This window comes from Euprymna scolopes, chromosome 32 (genome assembly GCF_053919585.1).
Source record: "Euprymna scolopes isolate OS-2025 chromosome 32, ASM5391958v1, whole genome shotgun sequence".
NCBI lineage: Eukaryota > Metazoa > Mollusca > Cephalopoda > Sepiida > Sepiolidae > Euprymna > Euprymna scolopes.
The window spans coordinates 17,197,269-17,211,982 of NC_136513.1; the positions used below are offsets into that span (position 1 = coordinate 17,197,269).

Below are 14,714 nucleotides of genomic sequence, written 5' to 3' on the forward strand. Positions count from 1 at the left end.
GCAATCCCAAGATTTGTTGTTTTGTGGAAAGAATCTCGTTAATAGGAGTCGCTTTCAGTTTCAGATACCCTGACGAATAACGAATACTTTTTTAAATAGCTGTAGCTAGCTAACCGTGTTTCTTTTTTGTGAATGTTTTATAGTTTTGCAAAGTGGCCTTGCATTTCATAAGAGTAAGGTACAAAACCGCATTAAAAATTTAAAAAGAAGACATTTCGACTCCTTACTTCCTTTTTCTTACAGAAGAGACGCTGCGAAGCTTCTTTTGCTCTATCATTACTTATGTGGTTAGTGCTAGAATGAGCGCCAATCTATGGTCCCTCACTTAAAAGCATTTGCAAGAAATGCCCGTCAGGCTGCAAAAGCTTTCAATATTTTTACGCTCTATCTGCACTTAACTCTATACAAAAATTTCTACGAGGAGATTTTCTTTACTAAAACTGTTGGTCTACGGAAGACAATACAGTGTGTCTGCATTCCGGCTGACTAAAGCACAGTCATCTTTAATCTAATGTGAATGAGTCCTTAGTGAGCCGTACAGCAGTTCCCTCATTACTGGTCAGGTCATCTTATTATCTATCTAACACTAAGACAAGACCGGATTCCACGCTTGATACGGGCAAGTAAATAATATAATGGAAACAAGGATAGAGAAGAGAAAAACAAACAAAGTTGTAAGTGAGTAATGGGATTAATACTCATAATAATTAAGAAGTTAATTTTCTACTTGGTCAAGATTGTACATAATACTTTCAATGGCACTTTTCTAGACGTGGCAACAATACGTAATCTTCGCACGTGGTGTATTCTTATATGGGCTACGGGTTTTGTCATACTTGAGGTAAACTCTGGAGCGATAGAATAATGTTACAATGAATAGGTCAAACGCATATGCAGCAAATTATGTGTAACTCACATAATATAATAATTATTTACACATTTATATAATAATATTTGATAACATTTACTAAACTAGATCTCATGGCTTTTCTCTTAATGCAAACTGATGGTTCAAATTATTATCACATAATTATAGCAAACGTCTGTTCAAAATATAATTAAATACCATAGACGGCTGCTATATTTATGAGATACTAACACATAATACCTTCGACATTGCCAATAAAATAGTTTAGTGCCTATATTAATGCTTATATAGTCAAGAGCTTTGATTAAATAAAGATTTGGATTGCATCACTTTTAAATATAAGTATTACATCATATCCGGTTACATATTTATAAATAAATTTAATATACACTAATTAATCAGTATATCACCTATTCGTCGAAAGACTTTAGCAGATCGTATTTACTGTTCCGTATAAACGCTTCCTAGGTCCATGTACAGATTTAGTAAAACTAAAGTATCTACCACTTTTGAACAAGTAAGATTGGACCGCAAAACGACACTGTTTTTATTTCGGAAACAAATCTATCAGCACTATGGACGTCGCTGAACAATTTTACATTGACAGCAAAGATACTAGAATTCTCGGCGTAACATGAAGGACAGCTCTTAGACTTAATACACACTTGGACTGGACGCCACTTTCAAGGACAATCCTTTCTTGGATATCCCTGCTACCAATATTTCGATGCTTAGTGTAAGTGCAACGACGATGGCTGACCAATCGGCGTCGACAGTGGGGTAAAACAGTAACGGGTGGACCAGTACAAACATCAGAGCACAATTACCCTCCGAAACAGGAACCCAAATCAGAAATTTAATTACAAGAAAAACAACAGGATGTTACTCTATGTGAGTTGTTTTCTTTCTTTTTGAATTTGACATTTTAGATCGCTATCATTTCATGATTTATGCTGAGGCGATAGATTTAATACATACTATCGACATAGATGTTATTTTTACCCATGGGCTATACAACTCAGCAATAAATGATTGGTAAGATAAATATAATCTTGGGCATAGGAATGCATAAAAAAGTGATATTCCTTATTCACTTTGTCAACACTCTCTCTCTCTCTCTCTCTCTCTCTCTCTCTCTCTCTCTCTCCAACTCCATATCTCGCTCTATACATACACACGCACTTACGCCCTGACACACACACATATAGAACTTAAATGGAACATTCGAATATCTATGTATCTCATATAGAATTCAAGTGTTAGCCCCAGGTTGTGGGACCCTTGATCTCTGACAACTTCGACTGAAGTAAAATAAAACAAAAATACACACACACACACACGCACACACACACACACACACATATATATATATATATATATATATATATATATATATATATATATATATATATATATATATATATATATAAAAATTATAACACGGAAATTACATAATTGTCGATGCAATAATTTATTTCAACCTTATGGTATTTTCAAGCATCTAAATCAGACAATTACATTTTTGATACTGAAAAATAAAAGAAAAATCGTGCTTCGACCCTCAAAAAACCAAAGGTGGTGGTAGTAGCAATCCACTTAATACATTTATAGAGAGGGTGGTAGGGATTTAAAAAAATAAAAATTAAAAATTAAAAATAACAAATAAAAAAATTAGATTAGACACTTATAAGCGGCAGCTCGATGTAACCATAGATACACACACACACACACACACACTCACACAAACACACACGCAACACATACACATACACACACACACGCCTCTAAGATGTACGTTCTGACATGTAAATGCCTTGACACGCGTTTACTAACCTAGGAAGGGGGGGGGCGAAAGTATACGGATATATAGTGAAAGAAATAGAACAGCGCGTAATGGAAAAAAGAAGAAAAAAAGAGGAAGAAAAGAAGAGGATACAGTGATTGAGTCATGGAAAGTAGGTCTATTAAAAGATAAATAAATTAATAAAAAATAAAAAATATAACTAAAAAAATAAATAAATAAAAATAAGAAAATAAAAATAAAAAGAATATTATATATAAAGTTTTAAAACTATCTGTATGTTATTATGTAAAAATTAATATTATCTTATAATTCATTTAAATATTTTATGTAATATAATACTATGAATTTAAAAATTGAGTCTATATATTTAATATTTTATATATTTTCATGTAAATAATTTTATTGGTGATTATAGCGGTCGTTGTAATTAATATTTCAATTCTTAATTGATTAAGAAGTGGGAAAATGTAATATTGATCGCCCCCAATTCGATAGGACGCTTATAAGTGTCTAATCTAATTTTTTTATTTGTTATTTTTAATTTTTAATTTTTATTTTTTTAAATCCCTACCACCCTCTCTATAAATGTATTAAGTGGATTGCTACTACCACCACCTTTGGTTTTTTGAGGGTCGAAGCACGATTTTTCTTTTATTTTTCAGTATCAAAAATGTAATTGTCTGATTTAGATGCTTGAAAATACCATAAGGTTGAAATAAATTATTGCATCGACAATTATGTAATTTCCGTGTTATAATTTTTATCTTATTGCTCTGTTTACCACATTGAGCTCTCATACCCGGATTTCCTCTGGATTTATTCCATTATAACACTATATATATATATATATATATATATATATATATATATATATATATATATATATATATATATATTTCACTGTAAGCTTATGCATTTATGTTTGCATACTTTTTAATATTAACTTCAATATATATGTATATGTGTGTATGTGTGATAATATATATATATATACACACAATCACGCATGTATTTGTGTGTGAATATATATATATATATGTATATATATATATATATAGAGAGAGAGAGAGAGGGGGGGAACGAAAAATTTGCCGCCTTAAAGATAACACTACAGCTTCATTTTAAAACTTTTATTGAAAAATTCCATTAAGTTAATTGATTATGAAATAGAGTTGACATCAAGTAAATGTAGCTGCCATCAGGCTCAGTCACTGCCTCGATTCAAGTCCGGAACTGGTAGCATGCCCTTTCCACAGGTGAGCTCTGCGAATACTCGATAAATACTAGGCCTATGGTGGCGATCAGGCTGTGTTCGATATTGTGGGAGATTATGTTGGTGTTCTCAACATTGACCAAACGAAGTAGTTCGGCAGATTCAGGTCAGGAAAGGAAGGGGACAGTAAAATAAGAGTACAAAGTCGTAGCACTCATTCTGAAGCCAAGTATTGGTCTCTCTTGCACCGTCCGGATTTGCATTTTGAGAGTGCTGGCAATGGTCCTATGATATAACTTGGATCGGTAGAGAGCATGAGTTGAATAGTGTGTCAGTTTTGAACAATTTTGTACACAACTGGCCAACTAATACATAGCTGTATACTAAAATAAAACTGATTTTTATCAAACGGTAATGTAATCATGTGATTATTTCTCTGACGATAATTTCATTGTTCCACTATATATATATATATATATATATATATATATATATATATATATATATATATATATATTCATTCAAAACTCCACTGCCTTGCGGGATTACCCCATTAGGGAAAAGGCTTAAAGAGCAAGCCCCAACAGAAAATCCACACAGAGAGTCCCTAAATCTGCTACAGAGCAGTGAGTGCCAAACTCTATCGACTCTTTTGGATTTTCTGACTTCGCGGAGAGAGAGAGAGAGAGAGAGGAGTGAAACACGAGGAACATCTACTCTTTCATATCACCGTGCCCAGGCTATATAGCACCACTACTACACTATTGTTTCCCGAGACGGACGGTTTCTAGCAAGAATATTTAATATATTTTACAAGATTTCAGTTTCATGCAATTCTGGAGATTATATTATTTAAACAAATTAAAATACGAGGAGGAAATTATTAATATAGGCTTTTCAGCATCAAACTATATCAAGAATAAAGGGGTGGGGTTTTGTTGTTTGTAAGGTTAGTTAGGAGTATTACGTGTACGAGGCACAATTGCTTAGTGTTCATTATAGGGCATCGCATTAAAGTACTCGCAAAACGTACATATATGCGACATTGCAGATATGGGGCAAAGGATAAGAGTTTGGCAAATAGTGCGGGGCATATTAGATTATAAACTCCTTTGTTTGACCCTGTGTTAAATAATTCAACATGCATGAGCGATTTATATTTTTGCAAAAATATAGGATGCTGCCCCGTGTAAGCAATTAGAGGAACCCCACATTCTTAGAAATAGTTTCATTTTGGGTCGTGTCGAAAACATTAGGTAAACGTGTTATATTATTAGTATTACTTGTTTTGATCGGACTATTGTCCTCATCTTGAGTGGCATTTGTTCAACGTTTCGGTCGGTGTAGCCTTCGTCTATCGCCAGGAATGTTGATCTCCATCTTGTAAAAGAAAGAAGAAAATTTACACCCTTCTTATTCAAGATGGCGACAAACATGCTTTACGATGGTCGGAAGGTACACCGATCGAAACGCAGCACAAATAACACTCAAGATAGGAGAAATAGTCCCATCCAACCAAGCACTACTAAGAATCTGCTTTCAACGCAAAAATTCAGAATTGTAAGACTGTTGTAATATAAAACTAGTGCTTCATTTAGTAGATACGTGAATATAACACAACTTCATGATCACAAATAGAACATAATTATATAGAAAATGCATTATATGTCGTTGCATCATTATTTTGTATCTACAGCGAGGTTTTAGCACGTAATTAAACGCAAATAACATCGTTATTGACGTAGTCGTTTAAAATCATTATGAATCTTGTGGCCTCTTCCACATAGCAGAAACTATATAAACGTTGTATTCAAGCAAGAACAATTTACAGACACATTTATTTTAATTGTTTAAATACTAAAATGCAATTGTATGAGAGTGATTGAAGACCAAATAGCATATCTCTATAATATTTATGCTCTATATATACGGCATAATCACGTTGACACACCGGTACTCGTCAGATCACCGAAGTTAAGCAACGTTGAGCCTGGCTAATACCAGATGGGTGACCATTTGGGAATTCTAGGCGCTGTATGTGCTCTCCGCTTATCTCGGCATTGTTTCCAGTCGTCTTGTACCTCAACTTGTCACTGGTATGCAACAATGTTGACTCAGGAGAGGCGTGGTTGGAGATTGCGCAACTCTTCCCACACAAATTTCACGCGCAGGCACCCTTACAGTGGGTATCCATAGTCTGTCAAGACTGAAGGAAGCCTTTTTTTATGTACGATACATGTTCTATTCTAATAATTTGTATAAATGTCTGTCTTATTCTTTATATAATACGCCAGAGAAATATGAATATACATATATATATATATATATATATATGTATATATATATATATATATATTATGTATAAATATAAACAAAAATATACGTATATATATATATATATATATATATATATATATATATATATATATATGTATGTATGTGTGTGTATGTGTGTGTGTGTATTAAACGGGTGTATTTAGTCTTTTTATGGGTCTGGAATGTTGTCATCAAGTATAGTTGGAAATAATATTAAATTAAGCTGTAAAATTTTCCAACCTTACGTTATATATTTTACATATGTTCATGTATATTATATAATAATTCTGTATATGCACATTTCCTCCAGGATGCATTATTATTATTGTTACTAATTATTATTATTATTATTATTATTATTATTATTATTATTATTATTATTATTATTAAAGCAACAACGATAACGGCACTCTTCTCGTTCCAGTGTTTAAAACGTTGTTTTAAATATCGACGATTATAAAAGAGACTGAAAACAAAAACGAATGAAGATGAAACACGGATTAAATTACTTTGTAAACGCAAATTGAATCGTATCAACAACTAACGCTAATATCATTTCTGAAGACAAGATTCCTAATGTGAGCATGTTTCTAATTATGACCTTGTTAAAATGAAAAATAAAGCAAATTAGAAGTGATGCATTTATTAAAACCGATTAAAATCATGTATTTTTTTTTAATTATCTTGTAAATGAATTTCAATAGACGACTAAACGAATTTCGAAGCGGTGAAACTGCCAACTTAAACAAAAGATTCAAAAGAAAGTTTCTGAACCTGAAAGTACGGTAAAACAAATATCATGGTAACATTTGCATAAAATCTACCATTTTGTTTAGTGTTGATTGTACTTGCAATTTGTAGGTTGTCTTGGTGCTTTGAATAGTTTGTTAACAGCACAGGATACTTAAAAAAACACCACCGTCGACGAATCGATTTGCCGCTGTATACCCTTGGGTATGTTAGGGAGTAAATCGGCCGAAATCAATGTTGTTACCTAAGCAAACCGAGAGAAGGAAATGTATATTTTTGTACGTGGGGGTTTCCGTATGTATATTATTAATATTCATATAATCTGTACGATAGCGTGTGTGTTATTTTTTGTGTCACGCTTTCATCCGGGACGTTTAATTGTTATATACTTCCATTTCTTGTCGTAAATAATTTGACCAAGAATTCTTCATAAGTTTTGGTTTCGGTTTCGACTATGACTGAATAAACTCAAGTTATGTATATGCACATATATTTTTCATACGTTTTTATTTCGGTTTCGATTCACGCTAAGAGGCCCGAGTCATATGGATATATCTATATATCTATAAAAGTAGACGTTTCTGTGTGTGTGTCTGTGTGTACATTTTCCTACGCAATAACTCTGTTAATTTGCAGTCTAAATACTCGAAATTTGATATACAGGGTACTGAGATTTGGAAAAATCCTTGTAGTCGGTTTTCGGCCAAATATTTGGCTGTTAAGGGGTCCAAGTTCAACAATTTGACCTTTGAGAACTCTACTAAGCTCCTCCGACAATATATATATATATATATATATATATATATATATATATATATATATATATATATATATATATATATATATTGATAGAACATTAACTCTATAAAAATATATACGAAATTGTTTTGGGGTACAAATCACCCCTTTTTTAATACTAAGTGGAATCAATATAAATATAGCATAATTTACAAGCAACATATCAATATATATAGCATAATTTACAAGCAACATATCAATATATATATAGCATAATTTACAAGCAACATATCAATATATATATATAGCATAATTTACAAGCGTTTACGTTAAGTGAAAAATTAACATTCACGAAAAAAAAAGTATATATTCCTCTTTACCTTAGATTTTCGTTGACAGATCACAAACCTGACTTACACAATAAAGCTAGTATTAGATAAATTGGATCACGCGTTTCCTATTAAGGAAAGATAAATAAGAAAAATTTAGACGGGATTATTTCACCTTTAAAAACTAGAATTAAACATAAACTTTAGATTTCTTTTGGCGGTGTAATATATTGATTTCAGGAAACTCCAGACAAACTTATTATCTTTTAATAATTCTTGATCTATTCGAGGAAGAACTAAAATTAGCAGAAAATTGAACAAGCGGAACTAAACTAAAAGTGGAAATTATAAAACTGGCGAAGAAAACCTTAATTAGATACAATAATGAATTATGGAAAGGAAATGATAGATAACTACTTTGATGTAGCTATGGGTTCGGGCTATGCGAAAGTAACTAATCTGGTAGGTATGTACATACAGTAAGAGAGTATAAAAAATGTAATGGTTTTAATTGGTCCTATATAGGGATGATACATTATTTCTAGTTAGTTTAAGTAATCGGACTACATGAAAAACTAGGAAGAATATTAAATTATTTTAATGAACACAATTTGAATATAGTAATAGAGAGCAATTGTAAGAATGTGAACCTTTTGGGTGTAACTCTTAATTTAAACGATAACACTTAAGGACCATATCACAAACTAAATCAAACACTATTCTATATAGATTGTAAGTCAAATAGCCCTAAGTGCATAAAAAGTTCACTATCCCCACTATATCAAAACAAATATCCGGGCTATCTGAAAATGAGAATTTATTTGACAAAAATAAATATTATTATAATAAAGCCTTAATTAGATCAGGATATCATACGAGAAGTGGATACCATATAAGGATATCATAGTGGAGGGTAATGATAAAAATAGCAGACACAAACCACACAATTTTATACAACATGGCACTTGAAGGTAGAAGAAACCAGAATAATGAAAACAGGTACGAAAATAAGAAGAAGAATAAAAAGAACGAAATCAAAAACTAGGGAGGAAGCGCAGATTGGTGAGATTACAAATAAGAGAAACAGATGCAAACCCAACTCTGATTACTCCCACCTTTCAATGAGCACATTCAAAATAATATTCATCTGGAATTTCACAAAATAACTGATAAAGAGATTCCACCAGAAAACAGATTATGTAAAATAATTAATCAGCACACCGTTAAACTTTCATTCCCGAACACTGCTAATCTTGAAGACACTATATTAGGTTCCAATAATAATAAAATAAACAAAATTTTGATCAATAATAGAATAATTTACAGCCATAAAATGTTTCAACCATAGCCATTTGTTTTCCTAGTTTTGCATGTGAATAACAAAATATCTGATATTTCCCCGAATTCTCTGGCCTTGATGGAGGTGAGACTAAAACTTACTGCTATGGTTTCAAATTATCTGCAATAACAGCCAGGGGTAATTTGCTTCCAAATATTACTTATATGTTATATCTCTTTTCTTTAGTTTCGTATTAAGGAGTGTTACAAAATAAATGATACAAACCTTTCCACCAGTAAAATAACTTTAAATAAGTTTAACTTTTCATTCTCAAACACAACAATTGCTTCTTATAATTGTAAAATTTACAAGATGTTCAATAATAAATAAATTGGATGAAGTGAAAAAATATAGGGAGAAAATGTAACTGTAGAATACCGAACGAATGTCCATTGGTGAAAAACTGCTAAAGTTCTAAAATCGTGTACAAATATGAGGCTTATGTGGATAATAGAGGAGGCGAGAGTAGGGGAAGATATGGCAATGTGATCGTAAAGGCTTGAATCCCTAACCATCATCATCACCAGCTGGTACGAATAAAGGATAATCATTTATATACGTAAAAATGTCGTCGTCATAACAACAAAAAGTTAAATGCGTTTTGTCTATCGTCTGTGAATGAACTTTGAATAACCCTCTTCAAGTATTATGTGTCCCCACCAACATCGTTAATAATGTATCTCCTCTCTATCTGTGTTAACAAGAGCTCTATAAACGTCTCTCTTAACTCTGTATTATAATATAATAAAAAAATTACCATAATAGTCGTCATGATGTACCAAGAATATAAATTATAAATGTATCATTCCTGTTATAAAATGTATCCCATCATATGTCAACAGCAATATACACACTTAGGTATATATATATACAAACCTTGAAATAGATAAACACCCTTAAATATATATACACACTGTGATACGGTTCTCAATATGTGCACGCACTATTAAACACCTTTTAATTTGGTTGCCGTAATCAGTTCACTTTTCAAGGGAGGTAACGAACCTGGGAAACCACAAGCACAACTTGAAAAAAGAGTTCTAACTAACTAGACGTAAAAACATATATAAAAAATAGAGTTTTAAGGTACGACAAAATGCTAGACAATTTATACACACGTAAACACAATATCATGAAAAAAAGAATAAAAAGAACCATGCACTCTCATATGAAAAAAGAGATGATATGCCGTAAAGAGAAAAAATTATGCAATAAACAGAAATATAACTTCAAATCAAATGATTTGAAAATATCTGACTAAAGCAAAGATGATACGTAAATAAAAACATACGCTCGCACAAGGAAAAAAAGTAAAAACAAGAGACGAGGGCTTTAGGAATGTAGAACGATTGTAATTGTTCTTGAAAATAACTAAATATTATTTATGTCAGAGTTAGATATGCACAATACATTTTAGAAATTATGATGGAATAAATAGGTTATAAATTAAACAATTCATTTAGGAATTCCTTTGTTTACCAAGAGCGTATTTGGACTACATAGGTGAAATCCACGTGAATGACTTTCCCGTGTAAAAGCACGCCTCTAACATCGTAAAGAGGGAAATTTCCAATATACTGAGGGTTTGAAGTTAGAGAGACAGTCAAAGTGAATAAAGGATAATAATTTATATATGTAAAAGTGTCGTCGTAATAACAACAGAAAGGTATCGTCTGTGAATGAACTTTGAATAACCCTCTTCAAGTATTATGTGTCACCACCAACACCATCAATAATGACTCTCCATCTGTGTTAACAAGAACTGTATAAATGTCTCTCCCAACTCCGTATTATAATATGGTAAAAGAATTATGATCACAGTCGTCATGATGTACCAATAGTATAAATGTCTCAGCCTCTATTACAAATGTATCCTCCTGTTATAAAATATGTCCCGTCATATGTCAACAGCAATATACACTCTTTGATATATGTTCACACAATATAAGGGCCCGATTCGATATAGATCCACAAACTCCGAAATAGATAAACACGCTGAAAGATATATACACACTTCTCAAAATGTACTCGCACTAATCAAGAAATTTGCGTGCATTCAATATATCCGATGTTTTTCAGGCGTTGTTCGTCACTTATGCAGCAGTATCTTTGTGTGAAGTTCAAAAACAATTAGCATAGCAATTCTTGAGCCTATAGGAAACGAACACACTTACATACACAGAAAGGCAAAGCTTGTGTTTAATAGAGATACATACAATGTTCATGTGATTGTAGGCAACGAAGACATATACAGGTTGGTTATGAGACCTGAAACGTACTTTGATATTTTGCCAGTTAGTGAACGTTTGTTCGTTATGCCAAACTTCATGCAAATACTTTGATAAGAAGTATTTGCCCCGTCGTATTTTCGGTTTTCCCATAAGTGAAAATTGCATTAATGTCACTACACTTCAAATGTCTGTGGATTACTATATTAGTAATGTTCAGTTTTGTCATAGATAATAGATGTTCATAATGACCATGTTTTGTAAAAGCTTTATTTGCGTTTGCAGACATGCATAATAATAAACATGGAATCATACGATTTAGACAATCAGCGGTAAATGATATCTGTGTTCTTATTTCTGGAGTTGCCCTGGACTGTGTGTCAGAAATTTTAGCAAACTAAATAAAGAATTATATTATACTGAGACACATATACATATATATGTAAATATACATATATATATATATATATATATATATATATATATATATGTGCGTGTGTGTGTGCGTGTGTGTATGTGTGTGTGCGTGTGTGTGTGTGGAGCTATCTCACCATCTCGTCGCTATATTATTTCTTTATTCACACATACACACACACTCATATATGCATATAAATATTTATATATATGCACATTAATACACAGACACATGCACACACTCACACACACACAAACACACACACACACACATATATATATATATATATATATATATATATAATTTTTTAAATATAATTAACCACTGACACTTGTTTCGTCGTCTAGGATTAATCAGATTCAGCCACGTGTCAGTGGATAATTATATTTTAAAAATAATATATATGCCGCTCCCCATTAAGCGGGTACGAGATTGGTCGATGGGAAAATTATTCCCAACAAGCATTTAAGTAAAAATGCATTTCCGTATAAATACTTGAATTCATTCAAGAAAGTATCGCTAACAAAAACAAATAAAAACGTCCCTCCCTCTCTCTCTCTCTCTCTCTCTCTCTCTCTCTCTCTATATATATATATATATATATATATATATATATATATATATATACACGTTCAACAATTTCTGTGTAGTTTAATGATGTATTTATAGGCATAATTAATCGTGTATTAATCACTGTGAATGATCTTGTTTGAACTGCATATTTCATGTTAATCTTTTGAAATAATTTTTTTGCAGTTCTACATATTATAGTATATATTATTGACAATGTTTTGTTTTTAATATCCGAGGTGCCTTCAATAAGTTTCCAGACATTTTCCGTGCAAGCATTTAAAAGTGTTGTAGGCTCATGAAAATTCAGTATGTAATTGCTATCTGAGAAGACTGACAACTTTTATGACTTCAAGTTCAAATGAATAGCTACAGCAGGAATTGAAATATACCCTACTAAAGATTGATTATCACTGCTGGGTAATTCCAAAAATGCAATATGGAACTGAGAACACTTTAGAAGCACGATATGTAGTAAATTTCTGTTTTGAACTTGGAAAAATTCCACAGAAATTTACAAAATGCTTGAAGTTGATTTTGGACAGTCTTGCATTTATATAGTGTAAGTTTGTGAGTTGTATAAGAGATTAAAAGAATGAAGGGCGTCTGTGAAGACTGATGAGAGATGTGGGAGGAGTAAGAAGTCAGAACACTAAAGTTAATTGGATAAATAAAGAATTTCATAGATGAGGACCGTCGGGTGTTTGTAGAGACAATATGTGCACAGTGCGATGTCAGTGTAGTAACTGTCCACACAAGTATTCGCGAGGAGCGTTCTCCATGTTTGTTGTAGACTATTAAACCAAGATGACCATCAAGACAGTTTTTCTATAGTCAAGATCTTCCTCTCTGTGGCCTTTGCTTATTCCCTAAACCTAAGAAAAACTTAAAAGATCGTCATTATGAAACAATTATGGGAATGAAAAAGGCTGTGACGACGGTCATTTACACGTTCAAAAAAACAACTTCCATAGGGCATTCCAGAGGTTGTTACAACAGTACAATATTTGCACTGCAGCCGGAGAAGATCACTTCCAAGGCGACGAGTTTCATAGGTGTAATATCAAAATAAGTACCAATACGAGAATATCTGGAAACTTATTGAAGGATCCTGATACTGATATTAAATATATTTGATTTTTTTATGTGAATTTACCGTATACATCCCAGACAAATGTAAGCTAAGCATATATAAATGTCTAAATTCCAAAGGATTGTAATGTATTCTGTTTAGATTCTTTAAAAATGAAATATAGAAAACTGCATTTTACATATAAATTAACCAGAAATTATTTAAGTATCGAACATTTTGTGAAAATCTGACCATTAGTTAATGTTTTCACCCATTCCTGCTTTTTAATGATATAGTATACCACCTATGTAAAGCAAATATTTAAAAGTGAAATGTTCTTAGTAAAAGTGAAAATGTCGGCAAACGAAATTTCCGTTTCTAAAATGAGCCTTTCACATACACACCAAGGTTGTACAAATTATTTACGAGTCAGGTATGAAAAATGCTGAAACAATTTGTAATCTGTCTTTCTTACTATTTTCTGCGAAAGGAAAAATGTAGTAATTGAACTAAAATTGTGATATGCATATGTGTTCTGCTGGAACCCAGAACATGAGCAACGGATGATTGGGCAACGACAAAAAGGCAATTATATAAAAGTAAAAACTTGTGAATAAATATTGATGGAATATAGATTTTTGTAATCATCCTTGCGGATATATATTTTATAAATAAGGCTAGATGAACCAAATATCATATAAAATTAAATATTTTAGACTATGTTCTGTAGTTTTAAAGAAAATAAAACCGAATTTTAAACTTTTCGTACATAAAATATTGTTATTGACTATTATCTTTTTGGTAATGGTGTAGATTTGCCTTCCTTTGTTTACAAAACCATTTGACGGAAGTATCGTCCGACATATTTTTATCTACGGATGGCCAAAACCGTATAGAATGAACTTTTTTTAAAAGTTTTATGCAAACGGTCTTTATTTGAACTTAATGGACTTTTTTTCGTTTTGTTTTGTATTTATTAACTCTTTTATTCTTTTTATCAAACAAAAATAGAACTTTTATAATGAAATATATATTATGGCCTGTTTTTCAAACATCGAAATTTTAAAATTAA

General features: G+C 31.7%; 1 long non-coding RNA gene and 1 pseudogene across 1 annotated transcript in view; both read left to right on the forward strand.

The window, feature by feature from the left end:
* Window positions 1-1,289: 1,289 nt before the first annotated feature.
* LOC145256103 (uncharacterized) overlaps window positions 1,290-14,714 on the forward strand; it is a 169,572-nt gene continuing 156,147 nt past the window's right edge. Inside the window, exon 1 of the long non-coding RNA XR_013863933.1 lies at window positions 1,290-1,759. This is a non-coding gene — a long non-coding RNA (uncharacterized LOC145256103). The remainder of the gene's footprint in view (window positions 1,760-14,714) is intronic.
* On the forward strand, window positions 5,810-5,926 carry LOC145256696 (5S ribosomal RNA; annotated as a pseudogene).